At 37.8% G+C, this 21,321-nt stretch overlaps 1 protein-coding gene and 1 pseudogene across 4 annotated transcripts in view; one reads left to right on the top strand and one right to left on the bottom strand.

Moving 5' to 3' along the window:
• The window catches only part of UBE2E1 (ubiquitin conjugating enzyme E2 E1), an 85,673-nt gene that overhangs the window by 28,467 nt on the left and 35,885 nt on the right, over positions 1-21,321 (bottom strand). The window lies entirely within an intron of this gene.
• LOC118547730 (mitotic checkpoint protein BUB3 pseudogene) lies at positions 17,188-18,578 on the top strand (annotated as a pseudogene).

Below are 21,321 nucleotides of genomic sequence, written 5' to 3'. Positions count from 1 at the left end.
CTCTGAAAGACACTAATGAAACAAATTGAGGATGATACAAACAGAAAAACAAACCATGCCCCTGGATTGGAGGAATATTGTTAAAATGCCCATACTACCCACAGCAATCTACAGATTCAATGTAATCCCTACCAAAATACCAAGAATATTTTTCACAGAACTAGAACAAACAATCCTAAAATTCAAATGGAACCACAAAAGACCGTGAACAGCCAAAGCAATTCTGAGAAAGAACAAAGCTGAGGTTTCACAGTCCCAGATTTCAAACTATACTTCAAAGCTGTAGTAATAAAAACAATATGGTACAGGGACAAAAATAGACATAGATCAATGGAACAGAATAGAGAACCAGAAATAAGCCCACAATTATATGGTGAATTACTCTACAACAAAGGAAGCAAGACTATACAATGGGGAAAGGACAGTCTCTGCAACAAGTGGTGTTGGGAAAACTGGACCACTTCCTTACACCATACACAAAAATAAAATGGATTAAAGACTTAAATGTAAGATCAGAAACCATAAAACTCCTAAAAATAAAACATAGGCCGTAATCTCTTGGACGTGGGCCTTAGCAATATTTTTCCGAATAGCTCTCCTCAGGCAAAGGAAACAAAAGCAAAAATAAAGCACTGAGACTACACCAAAATACAAAGCTTCTACACAGGAAAGGAACTATCAAAAAATGAAAAGGCAACCTACAGAATGAGAAGACATTTGCAAATGATTATCCACAGGGGTTAATATCCAAAATACTTAAGAATTCATACAATTCAGCACCAAAAAAGGGTAATACTTTGATTTAAAAATGGGCAGAGGACCTGAAAAGACATTTCTCCAAAGAAGAATGGCTAAGACACATGTAAAGATGCTCAACATCACTCATCATCAGGGAAATGCAAATCAAAACCATAATGAGATATCACGTTGCATTTGTCACAATGGCTATTATAAAAAGACAAGAATAACAAGTGTTGGAAGGATGTAGAGAAAAGGGAACCCTCCTGCACTGTGAGTGGGAATGCAAACTGATGCAGCCACTGTGGGAAACAGTATGGAGGTTCCTCAAAAATTAAAAATAGAAATACCAAACGATCCAGTAAATCCACTGCTGGGTATTTACCAAAGAAAAAGAAAACATTAATTTGAAAAGACCTATGCACCCCAATGTTTACTGTAGCATTATTTACAATACAAAACACTTCAGTGTTCACTGACAGATGAATGGATAAAGAAAATGTGGTATACACATACAATGAAATATTACTCAGCCACAAAAAAGAATGAACCCTTGCATCTGCGGCAACATGCATGGACTTAGAGGGTATTACACTAAGTGAAATAAGTCAGACTGAGAAAGACAACTACTGTGTGATTTTACTTATACGTGAAATCTTTAAAAACAAAGCAAATGAGTGAACGAACAAACAACAGAAACAGACTCCTAGATACAGGAAAACAAACAAACAAATCAAAACAACTGGTAGTTGCCAGAGAGGAAGGGGGGAGAGGATGGGCAAAATAGGCAAAAGGAATTAAAAGGTACAAACTTCCAGTTATAAAACAAGTCAGTCACAGGGCTAAAAAGTGGAGCAAAAAGAATATATTCAATAGTATTTTATTATCTTTGTATGGTGACAAATGGTAACTACACTTACTGTGGTGAGCACTGCATAATATACAGAATTGTGGAATCACTATGTTCTACATTTGCAGTTGACATAACACTGTGTCAATAACACTTCAATTAAACACATACACACAATGAACAAAAAAACTTTCAAAAATATAATGAAGGGTAAAGTTATAATCTCCCAAAAAAGGTAGGGAAAAAGGTTAAAAAAAAAAAAAAAAGAAAATATACAACTTTCTTGATACAGACATGTGTCTTCTGCAGGAATGTAGTTGGAAAGACTAAATGAGAATAAATCAGAGGACCTTAAATGCCTACCAATTTAGATTTTAACAGCTTTGCACCTACAGTAGTGAAGTGAAAAAACAGTCACTGTTTTAAGAAGTAGAAAACTCTAAATACTGAAAACATCAACCTATTCAGAAACAGAAAGCTACAAACTCAATCTTCAATGAATGAAGCAGATAGCCTAATTAGGGGACTATAGAAATCTAACAACCTGGATTAGAGCAGTGACAGAACAAAATTATCTAGGGGGAAATCCTAAGTACTTCACTGTGACAATCCTTAGGAGTTATCAATAAACCAAAAATCCTCTGAATACATCAATACATACACAAATATACGATGCCTACATCCAATTCTCACTGAGCAGAAAGAAACCCGAAGGGTCTCTGCCTGGCCTGCCCAGTCTCCCGGCAGTATTGTTAACCAGATATCCCAAACACTACCATGTAGCACTTAGTTACCTAAGTCAAGTCATCATTTGCTAAATCAACAAAATCTGAGTTTATGTGTATGATCTTGCATGTTCAATATGGTATTAACATTTCCAAAAACTATCAAACCATGTACCCTGATTTTAGTTCAGGAAATATTTACCATTAGTTATATGCTTAACTGATATTTGTTTGTTGCTATATGCAGTAGTTAAAAAATACAGTGTACATGCTACTTTAGAAACCGTTTAGGTTTCTTTCAAGAAGTTAAAAAATACCAGTTTAATATTCTTTTAAAAACACCATTTAGATGGCTTTCTCGCTTTATTTAAATGGGATTTACGCCTTACAGCATATAAAAATGAAGGATTTTGGAAGGAAACACATCTCATCGGCTTATCTGGCAGCTTGGTTGGGTTGTGCTTCTTTTAAGAACCCGGGCTCACAGTTTATAAAGACTCACAAACAGGCACATTCAACGCCACATAAGCAGGAGGTAAAATGAATTCCAACATAAACTCAGGCTAGCCACTAAAATCCAGTGGATTTTTAACCACTAATTATACCTCTACCAGAATTTAGTTAACCAAAAGCATTGTCAATATTTAGCCATTTTAGTGTTTTGTTAATGTGCACTTCACATTAACAGTGAGCACCACACAAAGCCACGAGGAGGCACACCAACTAAGACAGTGCTAAAACGATGACACAAAATCAGAGCAGTGGAGAGCTGTTCCGCACAACAACGAAGTTAGTGAGGTGCCGCCGACAGCAGTGGAGGAGGGGCAGCGGCAGCGCCGGTCCCGACCCCAGTCCCCACCCCGCAGAAACCTGATCCGAGGACAGAACGCTCGTCTGTACTCAGCCAAGGTGAAGGCACTCAGCAGCCAAGGAGCAGACAGCTGCTAGAGCAGGCAGGCTGACAAAGCAGTGAGCCTCCGAGTTCCAGTCTGGTAGAGCAAAATGCCTTTGTCCTCCAGCAATAACCATGTTAATCAGAGCCATCCTTCACTTCGAGAGACCCTTACACATTTGCTTTAAAGTGCAAAGTGTACATACAGGATGTGGTTCTGGAGAAGTCCCTCTCCAAAGGGAAGTAAAGGAAAATTTCAGTGGCTTTGGGGCTGCTAGACATGGAACTGAGAGTATAAGATAAATTTTAATGTGTTTTATGATAATACAATAAACCAATTAAAAAGTATCCACTTAGACCATAGTTGTTCAGTATTATGCTATGTAGAAAGTTCTTACAAGAGTCACAAAAATGTCTACTGTCTATTCTCATAAACTCCCAGCTAAGAGGAGGGTCAACAACAAATGATTAAAACACAAAGCAGATTGTTAGAAGATGGATAAAAGGGCAGTGGAGTAGGTATCTGCAAACTCAAGTGCAGGTGGCTTAGAAATGGGCCAATATAAACATAGGGGCAATTCTCTCTTTCCTTCCCTCTCGCACATGCACGCAAACATGCTGGCTTTCCACCATAAGAACAGCTCCCTTTCTTTCACTTGTGAGGTGAAGTGGGGAAAAAAAGAGGACAAGTATTTAGAACAAATTCCCCAAAATGAACAGCCTTAGTGATGTAGGTCAGTGATTCTTACACACATTTTCAAGACAAAGTTTTCACCAAAAGGTAACGAATAAAGTATTTGTTTTCCATAAATTTTAATTTATTTAATACAAAGTTCTTTCTGTCCATTCTGATATCAAATTGTTCCTATTTTGTGATAAAATTATCCTTTGTTTTGTGAAATGTTGAGGACAGTAATGGTGATTTTGTTTTCAATGTCCTTGCAAGACAAAATAAAATTAGCAGCTTTGTATCAGCCCCCTGTGAGCTGAAATTTCATATTTAGTACTGTAGTAACAGCTTTTGCCCAGAACCCTGGGTGGGTTTGGTACACATCTCCAGTTTGATAGGCAACCAAAAAGGTTTTGGAAAGAACATCCTAAAGCACTAAATGTGTTATTTTACAAGGACTTCTCACTTATCTTGGTATCCCTTGTTCCCTCAAACTTCAATTCTCCCACATGAAAATTTCTATCTTCAATTCCATTTCTTCTTTTCCCCCTTCATTTCAGAAGTATATGTGCATCTTTCCAAGAAAACATGTGGTCTATCAAATTCCTCTTACTTTATCACTGAATCTAACACTTAGTTACAAAAAGTTCAAACTTTCCCATGCAAAAAGAGAAACATAACTAAATAAAGCCTATTCCAAAGTATACTCCTAAATACCTCTTACCCCCCACCCCTTCCAGCTCCGGGTCTAGCTTTCTCCTGCCCTTTAGTGGCAACTTCCTGCTTCCACCTACACACACCCTTCCACCTGAGATTCAATCCTGCTTTATCTCAATATTCCAGTCAACTGTTCTCTTATAAGTAACAATGACCATCCAATCTCAAAATCAAACAGCATTTCCAACTTTCTTCATTAGCTTTTTGGTCAAGAACTGATCAATCCTGCCTTCCTGAAACTCTCTTGCCAATCATGACATTAATTTTCTGATTCTCAGCTTAATTCTCCTCTTACCTCTGAACTCCCCTCTCTCCTTTCTAAAGCCTTTCCCTGTTAATCTGTCAAAGCACAGGGACAAAGCCCAAGGAGCTCCCCTTGCAACAGTATGAAGAAGAGAGCGATGCATTTCAGGGGAGGGTTTGGATATATGTGAGGTGCAGAGTGGCCTTAGTGGGCATTAATGGAAGGAGAAAGGGAGAAGGCAAAGTCGGAATCTGATACAAATTTAGTAGGAACTCTTAGCACTGTCCTAACAGTTATTGGGCCTTGACAAACTAGAAAAATAATGTCTACTACAAAGCAATGACTTTCAAACCTTACTCCAGATGGGGGAAGAAGGTTTTGATGTTTTTTAAATGCTTCATTTCCCTGAAATCTGTTTTAAGAAAGGGTTACAGTGCTTTCAAAACCTTTAAAAGTACACTTCATAGTAAGATACAACTAAACACACAGGGAACTTGAAAATAAGAACAGCATACAAAAATTCCAATTCAACCCTCAGTTTCTTATCTAGCAAGCGTGGCCAATGATATCCTACATACCACCTCACTGAACTAAACCGTGAGAAAGTAAAGGAAGTACTATATAAAATGGCTTTGAACCCTACAGCACTATTTAAACCAAACAATTATTTTTAAAGCAGTAAGTGCTAAAATTTTCATAGAAATAATGACTATTGGAGTATTAATAACAGCTATCACAAAAATCTAAAGCTACATTTTGGCTTTCCAATAATCAACTTAATCTTTTCATTTTAAAGGTCAAAATTAATGTGTTAAGAATCCACATAGCTAACAAAAGCATTATACTGAAATCAAATAATACAAACATTAATATCGTATTATTAAGGTATGTACTGATTTAATAAAATTTAAAAACACAGACTTGCAAGAATGGTGGAAGTGCCTCCTGAAGATTGCAAATGTGTACCCCTTAATAAAGGACATTTTAGAGACCTACCTTTTTTTTTTTTTTTTAAAGATTTTATTTATTTATTTGAGAGAGAGAGAATGAGAGACAGAGAGCATGAGAGGGGGGAGGGTCAGAGGGAGAAGCAGACTCCCTGCCGAGCAGGGAGCCCGATGCGGGACTCGATCCCGGGACTCCAGGATCATGACCTGAGCCGAAGGCAGTCGCTTAACCAACTGAGCCACCCAGGCGCCCATAGAGACCTACCTTTTAAAACCCAAAGATTGCTTTAAGCATGCTTTAATTTCACCACTACACAGTGAACTCTGTATTTCTATATTAGATACATACCCGAAATAACTGCTCTGTGCATCTGTAAGTTGAAAATATATTCCTCATTTTAATTTGAAAACTAGAGTCTCACAAAATAATTACTTAAAATAATAAAAAATTATACCTGAAAATCCTAACCTGTTCAGAGAACAATCTGCTTTCATAAATGTGAAGCCTCTATCGTACATTTAACTCCCATAAAATATCATCAAGAAGCTGGTCAAATGAGTAATTAATCCATATATTCATTAAAAGCAGACATTTAAAGATATACTTCTCAGTAATTCTCATTTAACCATAGGATTTAAATTCAGTATTCCATGAAAGCAGTATCACGATCCTAGGTATTTAACAGAATCTCCTAGCTTTTGTAAAGGCCACAAGGTGCTGCCTCCTCCTACAGCACACACATAAAAGTTATTATTATTCCTTTACTATCCATTAATGAAATAGATCCTAACTTATTTTAAATTCCTACGTACACACCTTAATTTGAAAAGATTAATAGCTTATTAGTTAGTTTGCTTGTAACCTATTCAGTTACAAGGAAAGATACCTAACTTAAATGAGCCCGAGCCTAAAGAATTTATTGGCCCACATAATTTAAAACACCGAGAGAGATGGCACCTGGTGGCTCAGTTGGTTGGGCATCTGCCCTTGGCTCAGGTCATGGTCCCGAAGTCCAGGATCAAGCCCTGCATCGGGCTCCCTGCTCAGCAGGGAGTCTGCTTCTCCCTCTGCCCCTCTGCACGCACGTGCACACACGCTCTCTCGCTCTCATCTAAAAAAAAAACCCACAAAGGGAGGGCCGAAAGGGTAGTGTCATTAAGGGCTCATCACCTCAACTATGGGTTGACTTCATTTTGAGACAGGCTCTCCACACATGATGGCTTGGAAAAGACAGACATCAGAAGTTCAAGACCCACATCCAACTCACAGCTACCTCAGAAAAAAGGACAACCTTTGAAAGAGCCCTCCCCAATACTTTTGCCATAGCTCCAATCAGTTCAGATTAGGCCAAACACCCTGCTCTGAAATGACCATTGTTCTTAGAAGAAAGCAGAGCTCTGGTGGGCTGGGCTTGAGTCCTATACCACTCCTGTGGGGTCAGGGGAGACTCTTGATGGAATGAAAAGGGCTATTATAAAATGAGGGGTGTTGGTACCCTAAAGGATGTTAGATGAACAAATAACATCTATGTTAGTCATGGGGAAGTGGTCCCCCAAAAATATCACCAGGGTGTTTTGAGAAGCACTGGCAGACTATCAAATGCAAAAACTGTACAAAGCAGAGCTATTGGTTTACATGTAGTTATTCTCACCAATTTACTCATTTTCAAAAAACAATTAGTGACAAATGCCTCCTTTTCCCTGCCAACTTTCCTATATGCATTTAATCTTAAAAGCTGAATTATGAACACAAATGTATGACAGACTGAAATTTAATAGTTAAAACTATAAAACTTCAAGAAGAAAGCATAGGAGAAAATCTTCATAATCTTGGGGTAGGCAAAGAATTCCCAGGACACAAAAAGCATGAATTATACAAGAAAAACCAACAAACTGGACTTCATAAAAATTTAAAAGTTTGGCTCTTAAAAAGACACTAGTGAAAAACCCACACGTAACACCATACTTAATGATGAAAGACTGAGTGCTTTTGCTCAAGATCAAGAACAAGACAAACACATCCACCATCACTATTTCTATTCAATACTGTACTAGAAATTCTAGCCAGTGCAATTAGGCAAGAAAAAGAAGTAAAACTATCTATTTATAGATAACATGATCTTGTATGGAGAATCCTAAGGAATCCACTAAAGGCTATTAGACTAATAAATAAGCTGAGCACGGTTGTAGGGTACAAAACTCAATATACAAAAGTTGATTGTATTTCTATATAGTCTACCAATGAATAATGGCAAAAAAAATTTTAATTCCATTTATAATACCATCAAAAAGAATAAACTTAATAAAAAGTACAAAATATATATACTGGAAACTACAAAACATCATTGAAAGAAATTAAACAAGACCTAAATAAATTGAAATGACATCTTATGTTGACAAACAGAAATCTAGCATTAAGATAGAAATATTTCCCAAATTTGTTCTACAGATTCAATGCAATCCCTATAAAAATTCCAGCTGTTTTTTTTTCTTGTACAGAAATTGATGAGCAGATGCTGAAATTCATATGAAAATGGAAGGGACCCAGAATTCCCAAAATAATTTCAAAAAAGAATAAGGTTGAAGACTCACATCTCTCAATTTCAAAACTTACTACAAAGCTATAGACATTAAGGCAGTGTGGTACTGGCCTAAGGCTAGACATATAGATCAGCGAGACAGAACTGCGAGTCCAGAAATAAACCCTCGTATTTAGGGTAAACTGATTTTTGACAAGACTGCCAAGACAACTCAATGGGGAAATAGTCTTTTTACGAAATGGTGCTGGGATAATGCGACAGCCATATGCTGAAGAATGAAGCTGGATCCCTTCCTCACACCATACACAAAAATTAATTCGGGGCACGGACTTAAATGTAAGAACTAAAACTATAAAACTCTTAGAAGAAAACATAGGAGCAAATATTTGTGACTTCGGATTAGATAATGGTTTCTCAGTTACAACTCCAAAAGCACATGCAAAAGAAAAAATGTATAAATTGGACTTCATCAAAAATCACAAACTTTGGGGGGTGGTTGGGTGGCTCAGTCGTTAAGTGTCTGCCTACGGCTCAGGTCATGATCCCAGGGTCCTGGGATCAAGCCCCGCATCAGGCTCCCTGCTCAGCGGGGAGCCTGCTTCTCCCTCTCCCACTCCCCCTGCTTGTGTTCCCTCTCCCACTGTGTCTTTCTCTGACAAATAAATAAATAAAAATCTTTAAAAAAAAAAAAATCACAAACTTTGGGCTGCAAACAATACCATCAAGAAAATGAAAAGACAACCCACAGAATGGGAGAAAATATTTGCAAATCATGTATCTGATAAGGGACTTTTATATGGAATATAAAGAACTCTTAAATCTCAGTCATAAAGAGACAAAGCAAATTTTCAAATGGGCAAAGGATATAGACTTTTCTCCCAAGACACATAATGGCTAATAAGCACATTAAAAAAAAAAGGGCTTAACATCATTAACTATTAGAAAAATGCAAATAAAAGCTACAATGAGATACCACTTTGCACCCACTAGCTGGCTATAATAAAACACAGAGAGTAAGTGTTGGCTAGATGGAAATGTAAAATAGTGTACCCACTATGAAAAACAGTTTTGCAATTCCTCAAAATGTTAATACAGCCCTCCTCTTTTGGCCTTCTGTTTAAATCCTTCCCCCATCTCCCTAGTGTCTATAAAATTTTCCCTGACTACACTTTCATTTCTCCCATGTCTGATCTGCCAGGGCAGTTTGTGATTGTATCACATATTTATTTGGGCATTTATAATTACTTGTCCTGTTATTTTTCTTGAAGTTGTGTTGTGATTATCCTCCTCTGAGCTCCTTATGGTAAGGACATACTTCGGCAAGAGAACATGATGGGACCGAACCTTTATTAAGTATCTGCTTAATAAATACTTAATATGCATTACCTTAAAACAAGTTTTAAACTCAGAGCCTGAGTTTCTTCACATATAAATCACTATACTACGACCAAGGCCTGTTGTAAAAACAGGGAAAAGTCCAAGATACCCTAAGTTAAAAAAGCAAGGTGTGGAAACAGTGTCTCTAACATATTACCATTTGTGTTTATAAATAAATGGAGGTGGGGGCGCCTGGGTGGCTCAGATGGTTAAGCATCTGCCTTTGGCTCGGGTCATGATCCCAAGGTCCTGGGATCCAGCCCCACGTCGGGCTACCTGCTCCGGAGGAAGCCTGCTTCTCCCTCTCCCACACCCCCTGCTTGTGTTCCCTCTCTCACTATCTGTCAAAAAATAAATGAAATCTTAAAAAAAAAAAAAAAATGGAGGTAGGGGAGGGGGGTTTGTGTTTCTCTTTTTTTAAGATTTTATTTATTTTAGGGGCGCCTGGGTGGTTCAGTCATTAAGCGTCTGCCTTCGGCTCAGGTCACGGTCCCAGGGTCCTGGGATCGAGCACTGCATCGGGCTCCCTGCTCCACAGGAAGCCTGCTTCTCCCTCTCCCACTCCCCCTGCTTGTGTTCCCTCTCTCGCTGTGTCTCTGTCAAATGAATGAGTGAAATTTAAAAAAAAAAAAAAAAAAAATTTTTTTTTTTTAATTTATTTTAAAGGGGGGGCGGAGGAGTAGGAGAGGGACAAGCAGACTGTGCTGAACGCGACTTGGGGCTCGATCCCACAACCCTGAGATCACAACCTGAGCCGAAATCAAGAGTCAGATGCCCAATCAACTGAGCCACCCAGGCGCCCCATATGTGTTTGTATAGATTAAATATACCTAAGTAACTTGCACAGGAAACTTGCAACAGCAACTGCCTTTCAGACAGGAAATGGGAAAACTTACTGTTTCTCTATATCCTTTTCTACTGTTTGAATTGTCTTATCATGTGCATTCATAACCTCCAAAATAAAATTTTTAAAAATTACAATGTATACAATACCCACAAACACATATACAGATGTATGAAATATGTATTTTTTGAAATATATTTTTTAAGATATTAATACCACAGGGTATTTCTACCCTTTGAGGTAAAAATAAACTTCATTTCAGTTGTAATTATCTTACTTTTATCACCACCCTTACTTTCTTTGAAAGTGCTTATTTTGACATCATGTTCTACTGAGACATGACATTAATTTACTAGCTGTCTTCTTTTCATCTAGGGAGTTAGAAGACTGACCCATGCTTTATTTATTTTTTTTTTAAGATTTTATTTATTTATTCATGAGAGACAGAGAGAGAGAGAGGCAGAGGCAGAGGGAGAAGCAGGCTCCCCGCTGAGCAGGGAGCCCGACACGGGGCTCGATCCCAGGATCCCGAGAACATGACCTGAGCCAAAGGCAGATGCTTAACCATCTGAGCTACCCAGGAGCCCATATTTTGATTAGTAGTATATGTGCCTGGTGAACAAAGTCATTACACATCCTGGTTTGCCCAGGATAATCCTGCTTTATGCCTACTGCCCTGGCATAATTACCAATGATAATTATATGATCACCCAACTAATGAACCAAAGAGAAAAGTTTATTCTTCTTGTAACATCAATCAGGAGAACCATTCCACCAACTTAAGGAAAAAATTACAACAATTTCTTATAGTAAATTCCTCTTTTGGAAGTACTGAGAAGTGTGTAACAACATGACTAACATTTTGGGGTTTTTTTGGGTTTTTTTAGAGAAAAGAAGCATGCACATGCGTGATGCAGGGGAGGGGCGGGGGGGGGGGAGAGAGAGAGACAGAGAATCTTAACAGGCTCCACACTCAGCACAGAGCCTGATACAGGGCTCGTTCTCAAGACCCTGAGATCAGGACCCAAGCCAAAATCAAGAGTCTGACCCTCAACTGACTGAGCCACCCAGACGCCCCTAACATGACTAACACTTTGACCTCACAAAGCATACCTGGTTCCTATCCTTAGAGTATTTCAAGGTAGGAGTTATTTGTTCATCCTGATAAATCATTTTGAAAGGAAAAAAACCCAGCTAGACACCATACTACTGTTATTTTAAATAGAAGAAAAAAAAAAAAAGGCTGCCTCTATTTTTCATCTCTACCAATTCCATCTCGAATGGTATACTTCAGGATATAGTAAATATAACAAACACTCCAGTTTTCCTTTTCATTATCCATTCCTGAACATGTTTAAGAAGCAACTAAAATAAGTCAAATGTTACATTAGACCATAAGAGATTTATTTAATTATTCCTTCCTGACCACTGAGAACTACTTTCTCTCATGAAGCACTGGAAGTTTATGATAAAACAAGAAATTTCCCAAAATAACAGACAATAACAATTAATTTTATTAGATAATCCTGAGCACTGGTTTTCAAACTTCAGTTGACTAAGGACCATTCTGGAGCAGGGTTTGCAACCTATGACTCACATGGGCCAATCAGGCCCACTGACTGTTTTGTTCAAACAAGGTAAGAATGGCAAATTTTACATTTTTTAAGTAACTGAAAACAATTTAAAGAAAATAATACTTTGTGACACTAATATCTTATTAGTGTCTATAAATAAAGTTTTATTGGAACACCACCATGTTCCTTCATTTATGTATGGTCTATCACTGCTTTTGTACTATGGGTAGAGTTGAACAGTTCGGAGACCACATGGCTTGCAAAGCCTTACATATTTACTATCTGGACCTGTACTGAAACAATGGGAGAGGGAGAGATGGAGAAAAGAGGAATTTCCATTTTTAACAACCACCTGGTGCAATTCTGTCATAGATAATATATTTAGAAAAAACTGATCTAGACCATTCCTCTACAGACGCTTGTAAACATGGGAAATTGTCAAGTGGAGACTTCTAATTTCATAGCTGAGTAAGATGTGAGCAACTTCAGAGAACAGAGAGGCTTCCTTCTTTCTGCCAACACAGTACGTACATGCAGAGCCAACTCGGCCTCGCCTCCCTTAAAGGCACGCAATGCACACTGCCAGACATTTAGATTCTGAGGTTAAAAGGAGAAGTCCATTAAGCAGAACATTTAAATTTCATGTGATAAATTAATTTCATTTTACCTTAAAATTTGTGCTTTTGAAGATAGGCTTACAAAGTCCTTTGTAGCCTATGGGTCACATTTTCTTTTTTACCACCAAAAAAACCTACTTTAACAGTTTACCTTTCACATGTAGACCTTTAATCTACCTAGAACTTTCTTCATATATGGTATTAGGGTAGGAGTTCAGTTTTATTTGTCTCCATATGGTGAGTCAGTTTTCCCTACACCCATCTATTAAACGCTCCATCCTTTCCCCCACTGTTTTTCTGGTACCATGGTAATCACATATTAAAATCCAAATACATGCGTGTCTATCTCTGAGCACTCTAAATCTTCTTCATTTGTCTATCTTACTACAATACAAGGCCAGGGCAAGAATAACATTGTACTACTGGGGCACATCTTTATACATCTGGTAATGCAACAACCACTCTCTCCCAACATACTCTTTTTCTAAGACTGACCTAGCTGTTCCTGAACACATTCTCCATACATATATTTAGATTAAGTTTATAGAGCTGCCTCAAAGAAAATAAAATCCAACTGGAATTTAGGCTGGAATTGAATTAAATTTATAATGAAGAATTAATACCTATACACTATAAAGCTAACAGATAGTGGTCAGAGAGGGAGAAGATACATGCAAAACCTAGAACAAAGGTTTAATATCTAACATATCCAAACAGAACTTTGGTGCAAAGAGTAGGCAAGTGATATGATTAGGCAATATACAGAATAGGATACACAAAAATCTAACAAGACAAGAGACTAACATAAAGAGGGGTATAATCCAAGAAAATGCAAATCAAATTGTAAGATACCACTTTAGATCTACAGAATGATAAAAAGTTGAAAATCCGACCATGCCAAGGAGATCTAGGGATACAAGAACTCTCATGCCCCACAACTAGTAGGCACGGAGAAGAATACCACCATTCTGGAGAAGTATCTGGCACAACTTAAGTAAAACTGAACTTCAGCAAACTCTGTGATCCCTCTGCAGTTTGGCTAAATTCTTACAGGGGTTCATAGAAGCATATGCTAGAATGCTCCCTGTTGCTCTGCCAGTGGTGGGGGAGAGCTGGAAGCAACCAGGGCTTCTGCAGAGAGTGGATATGTACCTGGTGGAATTTTATGCAGCAGTTCACACCAATGAATTAGGCCTCTGCAGAGCAACAGGGAGATTAAAACATAGTGCTCAGTAAAAAAGTGGGAAACAAAATGAGATAATATCATTTATGTAAGTTAAAAATACAAATACACTACATACACTGGCAGGAAGACATATTAATAATGTATAGAAACACATTAGAAGGAGTGCTTTGGGGTTAACTGGAGTAGAAAATGAGGATAAAATGGAATAAAATAAGCAAATAGGAAAAAGGAGAAAAAGGAACTTACAATTTATACAAATTCTCAATTTTTATTTTTTGGTGGAGAGACTGCTAACACCAAGCTAGCTACTGTAGCCTGCACCTGGGAGAGACCACTCCCAACATAACACAACACACACACACAGCTCTACACTAAAATTACTGTTACATACCCCAGTTTTACATGTAACAGAAGAGCCCTAAGCATAAAAAATATATATAAATGGTGAAAGAAATATCAAGAAGACATCCTGAATTGGTACAATCACAATGCAGGATAAAGATGGTATTATCTGTAATTTGAGTAAAAAGTAGGATACCCATTAAAGAGATAAAAGAACACAAGAAAAGCATTTGGGTGAAGGAACTATTTTAGACAGGTTTTGTTTTTAAGTTCCAGTGTTTGGTTGAAAACACTGACTCCAGAGGGCAGTCGAGGATGGCTGCAGATAGATATGAGAGTCCTCTGGATTGTCCACTGTTGTAAAAGCCACATATATATTAAAGATGACTGTGGCATGGAAGATGTATGCAGTGCTAATGACATGAACGCTTTAGGGAAAGTGGAAAGATGTTGATTTAAGACAAAACAAACTAATAGGAAGCAGAGGCGAAAATGACTGTGGAAGGTAAGAGTGGAGAAGGTAGGGAGTAAATCATTATAGCTCTCATTGATTGAAAGTAGACTGTGTGTCACAAAAAACTAAATAATACTTTTGTGTTTAAAATACCATTAAAGGGGCGCCTGGGTGGCTCAGTCGTTAAGCGTCTGCCTTCGGCTCAGGTCATGATCTCAGGCTCCTGGGATCGAGCACCGCATCGGGCTCCCTGCTCCGCGAGGAGCCTGCTTCTCTCTCTCCCACTCCCCCTGCTTGTGTTCCCTCTCTCGCTATGTCTCTCTCTGTCAAATAAATAAATAAAATCTTTAAAAATAATAATAATAAATAAAATAAAATAAAATACCATTAAAATCAGGGCGCCCGGGTGGCTCAGTCAGGTAAGTGTCTGCCTTTGGCTCAGGTCATGATCTTGGGATCCTGGGATGGAGCCCAGCTCCTCAGCAGGGAGCCTGCTTCTCCCTCTCCCTTTGCCCCTCCCCCCCCACTTGTGCACAGGCTTGCACACGCTCTCTCTCAAATAAATAAATTCTTTAAAAAACAAAGCAAAACATTATAATCTATCCAATAGCAGTAGGCACCAAATATTTAAGATAAATTTCTGCAAGCAAACAAGAACTGAGACAATCTAGAGTGTTAGAAGAATGGTGCTCCACAGAGTTGTGCAGTGGCCCTCTCATTTTCATTAACAGCACAATGCTGTGCACAGTTCAGAATGTCAATCAATAAATATTTTAACAATTAGAATTGTCTATTCTGTAGTTAACAAGACTGGTTATCAATCTCATAATTACACAGACCCAATCAAGGTATTATGGTAACCTATGAGCCTCCCCTGTCCCCCTCTTTACCCTTAGGTAATAGATGGCTTCCCAAAGAAAGTCAGTTTTAACTGTAGAAATCTGAAGGAAACTGTCTTCAAACTATGCTCTTGACAGAAAAACAGCTTTATATCATACTATTTTATATATATATATATGTATATATAAACATGCATTTATACAGAATATATATAGTGTACACACTGTGGTATATTATAGTAGTAAATAGCCCTATATATAGTATTATATTTATATACTTATATAAATAGTATATGAACTATATAATAATAGCATATGGTAAACTTTATCGTACTTATACCACAACTATACTATTATAGGGATCTTTATTTAAATAAAATAAGCCGTTGGCTCTTCTCAGAGGTCAAAGATATCAAGGAAGGAAAAACTGAACCTCTGAGTATCTATTCCAGAAGAATCTAAGGTATAAATGTCTATTCCATTTAGTGTTCTAAAATGAGGAATTTTCATTCTCTTGAAAAGTATAAAATCATATGTATAACTTAAAAGATCAAAATTTTAAAACCCTAAAAATATACTTGTAACTCATGGTAATGAGATTTCATATCACAAAAACTGCTATTAGATTTTAATACAGAATTGTATATAAGAATAGACTCAGTTTTATTTCCTCAAGCTCTGAATTCAGTTTATATAACCAAAGGAGGCCTAAAACACTGCTTCCCTATCCTCAGATCAAAAGAATTTAGGGGTATTTAAAGCAGATATAAGATACTGAAAAGACCTATTCTAAAAAACACCCTAAGACCAAAAAACCCCTCAATGGGCCATGAAACAGTTCAAACCTACTTTCTTACCTGATCCTAACACAAAGCCTGTTAAACCTGAGATTCACCTCCCATTTAAGTCAAACTAAAAGTTACACCATATTTACTTTCATCTAGTTACAATAAATGTTTCAAGGTAAATAAGCAACCACTAGAATAATCACCAGTGTAACAACCACTAGAATAATCAAAGTACTAAGTTCTGTGCCTCAAAGTCTTTTTAGAGACTCCTTTTTTGTCCTCCAACAGCAGTTACCCCCTCACCACCCACCATCAACCCTCTCCTACCGGAACTCTAAACCACTACCACCCAAACACACTTCCGCAAAACAAAAAGATCTAGGACAATGGTATAAAACTGGGACTTGCAGCTGCATGTCGTATTTTCACTCACCAACCCATATGATTTCAAATTTGTGTCAGAATAGTACAGTACAACACTGTGTTCAAAAGTAGTCATGTGGTTTTTTTGGTTAATGGTGACTGCAAATGTGGCTCCAGAATCCCAGAACTGAATGGCATTGGTTTAGAAAAGGCAATTTTTTTAAAATAAAAAAGTATAAAAGATAATTTTATGATGTTTACATTTTCTCCTTATTAGATTTAAAGTATATTTATACATCCAACAGAAATTTGAAGTAGAAATGTAATCTGTAACAATGTAGCTATTTAAATTCTACTATAATCAACAATAAATTCTTCTAATGAGCTGTAATTATATTAGAATTAATATGCACTCAACACATACCTAGTCCTAAACCAGTATGAGTAGAGGGATTAAAAAATATCAATAGTCTAGGAGTGCTCGGAGGGAAGCGAGGAGGTGGTGGCGGCGGTCAGTGGCAGCCAAGTTGCTTCTAAGGGGAGCCCAAGATGACCGGTTCTAACGAGTTCAAACTGAACCAGCCACCCGAGGACGGCATCTCCTCGGTGAAGTTCAGCCCCAACACCTCCCGGTTCCTGCTGGTCTCCTCCTGGGACATGTCAGTGCGCCTCTACGATGTGCCGGCCAACTCCACGCGGCTCAAGTACCCGCACACCGGCGCTGTCCCGGACTGCGCCTTCTATGATCCAACACATGCCTGGAGTGGGGGATTAGCCCATCAACTGAAAATGCATGATTTGAACACTGATCAAGAAAATCTCGTTGGAACCCATGACGCCCCTATCAGATGTGTTGAATACTGTCCTGAAGTGAATATGATGGTGACAGGGAGTTGGGACCAGACAGTGAAGTTGTGGGATCCCAGAACTCCTCGTAATGCAGGGACCTTCTCTCAGCCTGAAAAGGTGTATACCCTTCTCAGTGTCTGGAGACCGGCTGATTGTGGGCACTGCAGGCTGCAGAGTGCTGGCGTGGGACTTACGGCACATGGGCTCTGTGCGGGAGCGCCGGGAGTCCAGCCTCAGGTACCAGACTCGCTGCATCCGGCAAACAAGCAGGGTTATGTATTAAGCTCCACTGAAGGCCGAGTGGCAGTTGAGTACTTGGACCCAAGCCCTGAGGTACAGAAGAAGAAGTATGCCTTCAAGTGTCACAGACTAAAGGAGAGCAATATCGAGCAGATTTACCCAGTCAATGCCATTTCCTTTCACAACATCCACAATACATTTTCTACAGGTGGCTCTGATGGATTTGTAAACATTTGGGATCCATTTAACAAAAAACGACTATGCCAGTTACATCTGTACCCCACGAGCAGTGCATCCCTGGCCTTCAGTAATGACGGGACCACGCTTGCAATAGCATCGTCGTATATGTATGAAATGGATGACACAGAACATCCTGAAGATGGTATCTTCATTCGCCAAATGACAGATGCAGAAACAAAACCCAAATCCACCTAACCATCTCGTGAAAGTGGTTTCTCTATGGCAAGCTTTGTTTTGCTTCCTACAAATACATACTTATCCCCTAAGGGATGCGTTATAGTCACTGTGGACACCTTATTTAGTATGTGGACTTCTCTGTTTTCTGTCTTAAAAAAAACTCGTCTGTGTGCCCTTTCATGCTGACTTTGTATAGGATGAGGAGTCTTTGGGTCCTTGTGTGGTAGTCCGAAGAATTGTTTTTACCCCCAGAAAGCCCAGCTGCTGTTTATGAGCAGCTTGAGCTCTTTTTGTAAAATAATTTAAACCTGTTATTTCCATGCTGTCTAATAAATCAGAGATTCAGAACCCTTAAAAAAAAAAAATCAATAGTCTAAAACAATTAAAAATTCTAATCACAAAGTACAGCTGATATGGCCAGAAACAGTATCAGTCTCCAAATATCAACATGAATTTTATTCATTCATTCATTCATTAAGATTTTATCCATTTATTTGAGAGAGAGAGCACGAGCAGGGGGAAGGGGCAGAGGGAGAGGGAGAAGCAGATTCCCCACTGAACAAGGAGCCTGACGCAGGGCTCAACACCAGGACCCCAGGATCACGACCTGAGCCAAAGACAGATGCCCAACCGACTGAGCCAACCCAGGTGCCCCGTCAACATGAATTTTAAATAAAATCTCTTACTCATTAGAGCACATAAAATTTTAAGCACAAGCCATTTGAGTTTAATGCTTCCAATAACTCCTTATATCCTTTCAATCTTTTCAAACAGTTCACCAACATTTCTAAAAGTAAATATTATCAGTATAAATGTATAAAAGCTGGAATAACAAAGAAGTACTATTTTCTAATGACTGACTTTTATTTACAAGAAAAATGTCATGGGTCAAGCTTCTGGCCAAGATGGAATAACAGGAACCAAATTTACCCTACCACCTTAAACAATTAAAAAACCCAAAATATCTGAAACAATAGTTTGTAGACAGTGGACATCAAGGCAGCTCAGCTCAAGGCAGTGATTCCTGAGAACGAAAAACAAACACAGGAAGACCTACAATTGCCCCTGCAGTGTAGGGATGGGCAACCACAGTGGGTAGAGCTCGCAAGTACTAGAAAAGAAAGAGCTGCACAGCAAGAGAACTCCAGAGATCTGTAAAAGGTCCCCTGAAAGTATCTGGCTAAGTACTGATCAGCACATGTGTGAGAGGACACAGCACTACCCAGTGCCAGGGAAAGAATACCCAGCAGGAACAGAGGGAACAATTTCCAGGGGTACCTCATGATTAAGAATAGTTTGTATTCCCACTAGTTAGAGAAGAAAAACCTCAATTTCCAGGGCACTGGGTAAAATACTAAGATTGGTATTGCCTCAGTAGAAGTGAAAAATTAGCTTTCATTACTGTTCTGATCACTCTTAACAAAGCTTAAAAGCAGGTCTCAAAAGGATCAGACTATTTCCAAGTAACTTAAATACATCTGAACTTAACTGCAAACCAAAGAATAGATTTAAAAATACAAAAATATCCAGCACCCAAAAAGGTTACGATTCACAGTGTATGGTATTCAATAAAAAATTCCCAGATATGGAAAAGTTTAAAAATGTGAGGAGAAAAAACAATCAACATTAAAAAAATCCAGAAATCACAGAGATAATAAAATTAATGGACAAAGAGAGTAAACTGTTGTTGTAACTATTCGGTAAGTTCAAAATGATAGACAAATGCCTGAATGTGTTAGGTACAGGCATGGAAATTATAAAAATACCCAAAAATTAAGCCTTCAGATGAAAAATACATGAGATGAAAAATACACTGGATGGGAATAAGAGTATGTTAGACACTGCAAAAGAAAAGATGAATAAACTTGAAAACACAGCAACAGAAAATACTCAAAACAGACACACACAAAAAAGACGCTGGAAGTGAGCATCAGTGATCTGTGGAACAACTTCAAACAGCCTAATATACAAAAAGGGAAAGGGTCAGAAAAAATATGTTAAAACGGTCTCTCTAGAATTCTATACCCTGCAAAAATGTTTCAAAAACAAAGGCAAAATAAAGATTTTTTTCAGGCATACAAAAACCTAAAGAATTTATCATCAGCAGACCTGATTTTAGTTAAAGATAGTCTCTCAAGTGGAAGGAAATGAGGTGTATATCTGAAACTACACAAAGGAATAAAGAACACCAGAAATGGTAATAAATTTGTGGAAAAGATAAATTTTAATTATTTCTTAAATCCCTTTAAAAGATAATTAAGTGTTTAAAGCAAAAAACAGTAACAAAGTATTGTAGGGTTTATAACATGTACAAATAAAATTTATGAAACAAAAGCACACTGGTTGGAAGCAAGAAATGTTGAAGGATCCTGTACTATAAAGAAGGGGCATAGTATCACTTGAAGGTGTAATACGCTAAAGATGTGTTCTATAAACTCTATACCAACTACTAAAAAACAAAACAATAAGTTATAGTTACTAACCCAACAAGGCATACATTGATCAAAGAAACAAATTAAAAAAAACCCCACCTCAATCCAAAATAAAGTGTGAAATATGGAAACCGCGAATAAAGAACAGATGGAACAAACAGAAAACAAGACATTAAGACAGAAGATTTAAATCCAATCACATCAACAGTAACATTAAACATAAATGGCTGAAACATTCCAATTTAATGGCAGACCATCAGGCTGGAAAAGAGCAAGTCCCAACTATATGCTGCTTAAAAGAAGCTCATATTAAATATTTTTAAAAGTCATGTACCAGCTATCACTTACTAAATCACTAATCAATATGAAAAGCTTCTCCTGCAGGGACTTAAAACTATCAATTTGTAGAATAGAGCAATACCATGGAAAAAAAAGGAAAATTTTCAACAGAATGATAAAGATTCTCAATTCTCCAAATTACCAGACTCTATCTTCTATTGAAAGCACATACCATATATTACTTCTCTCTATGCCCAAAGTTCCTCAAAAGACTGAAGTTGATAGAAATGGCACTTATCAAATAAACCATTCTTGCTCAAACATATGTAAGCTACTTCCCTAATTAAAAAACAAAAAGCCAAAGACCAAAACCAACCAAATACAAACTATGTTCAAT

Source organism: Halichoerus grypus, chromosome 1 (assembly GCF_964656455.1).
Source record: "Halichoerus grypus chromosome 1, mHalGry1.hap1.1, whole genome shotgun sequence".
NCBI lineage: Eukaryota > Metazoa > Chordata > Mammalia > Carnivora > Phocidae > Halichoerus > Halichoerus grypus.
This window is presented reverse-complemented; position numbering and strand designations above follow the sequence as displayed.